Genomic DNA, 1968 nt, shown 5'->3' on the forward strand with positions numbered 1-1968 from the left:
AATGTGTTTCAATTATTCGTTTAAAAATATTAATAATATTTACTAATTCTCTAAGTTGACATGATACATCAATATAAAATTGTCACTTTGTATTTTGTACAAAAATAATTAAAACATATTAAAACATGAGCGATAACATACAGTTTAACACTAAAGTAATGAAACCTAAAAATCAAATTGAAATAAGATATAAAAATTGACGACAAAAATAATATTTATTATTTAATAATTTTATATAAATAAAAATTATATTTATAACAACCTTAAAATATATTATTTGTATTGAAACTCACTTAAAAATTAAAATATAATAATATTTTTATTAAAAATAAAAATTATGATAAGTATAATATAAAAATATTTTTAAGATGCATCATTTTTATTATATAAAACTAACTTGGATGTCTTTGAAAATATTTGTAAATAATTTACTAATATATTTGTTTTTATAAAATTGTTACTATAATAAATGAGTTTCAATAGACATGGTGTATATATTTTAAAATATTTATAATATAATTGTTATTATAACTGATGAGTTTCGAAAACTCTTATTAAATTTTGATGATGAATGTAACACCCTACCATACATAGTCTTATGCTTAAGTCATAATTTAGAGATGGCAAGGTATTACGACCTCTAAAAATAAAAATTTAGTACGTATAGTAGTATGAATGATTGATTATAACTAGGAGCCTTTGTAGAAAAAGGGGTAAACAAAAATCACAACTCGAAAGCGCAACGCTCCGATCGATAACGTAACGAACAAGGATAAACCAACGCGAGATTATATATACAAAGGAGTGTCAAAAATAGGAATATCAAGACTCAAGATCCGGCTGCGAAGATAACCAGTCCGAGCATAACAATATATACATATGATAAAATAAGGAAAAACCCAAAGGAAACCCAAAGGGACACAAATACATAAAACCTATTCTCCATAATCTCCCATAAGGGGAGTCATCACAGTTTGTATTATTTAATGGAGATAAAAGTATCTAAACAAAACATATAAACCAAAACATAGCCCCGAGAAAACCCAAAACATAGTCCCGAGAACAAAGGATCTTCGCAAATCTAGAAGTCTCCAGCAAGCTTCAGCGGGAAACCTCACGTCCTGCATCTGAAAACCACAAAATCCGCATGGGTGAGAACCAGAGGTCCTCAGCATGGTAACAGCTTCCACATATATAATACATAATAATGGAGGAAAGCCAAAGGCAATCCTAGAACTTCCTCCAGATAATATCAAAGCTTATAAACAAGCTAAACCATAAAGGGCATCTGTTTAAGGATTCTTCAGTCTAACTAACACTTCCCTTTCCAATTCCTTCAGACCTCCCAACCACCAGCAGGAGTATAAAGTAGCAAACACAGTTATATCAAACGAAGAATATGCAAATAGGAACAGTTAAGGCATTTAGACAATTAGCAAGTATTATGCAGTCAAATAGGCAATCTCAAACAACTCACATGGTATGCATATGATGAATGCCTGTCCCTAGTGGCCGATGATATCATCTCATATGATGAATGCCTGTCCCTAGTGGCTGATGATATCATCTTGTCGGTTATAGAGCCAACCCGACAAGTTCTGGTCGCTAACCATTGGACTGTCCCTCTGTCATGCATCTCCAACTCGAGTTATACTCGTCATAAACTTGATCATAATCATGATCTATATCCATCACCCTCACTGGTGAATATATACGGGGGCGAGCTCATCCGGGTCTTTCACAGTGCCCGGCCACACTTACGACATAGGGTCAACAGAGTATCAAGTCTCAACCTGGAGCACGTGGTGGCTAGCCACTGCTACTACCCAGGGAAACTCGTATCTCAGATAGTGGAAGTGCAAATCACAATTATCAATAATTCAGCATAAACATGCATGAATTCTCATCCATGGATCAACATCCATATCAGCCATCCGGCTCACGGTTAAATCCATAACCAGCCAATAT

The sequence above is a fragment of the Arachis duranensis genome, chromosome 2, assembly GCF_000817695.3.
Source record: "Arachis duranensis cultivar V14167 chromosome 2, aradu.V14167.gnm2.J7QH, whole genome shotgun sequence".
Taxonomy (NCBI): domain Eukaryota; kingdom Viridiplantae; phylum Streptophyta; class Magnoliopsida; order Fabales; family Fabaceae; genus Arachis; species Arachis duranensis.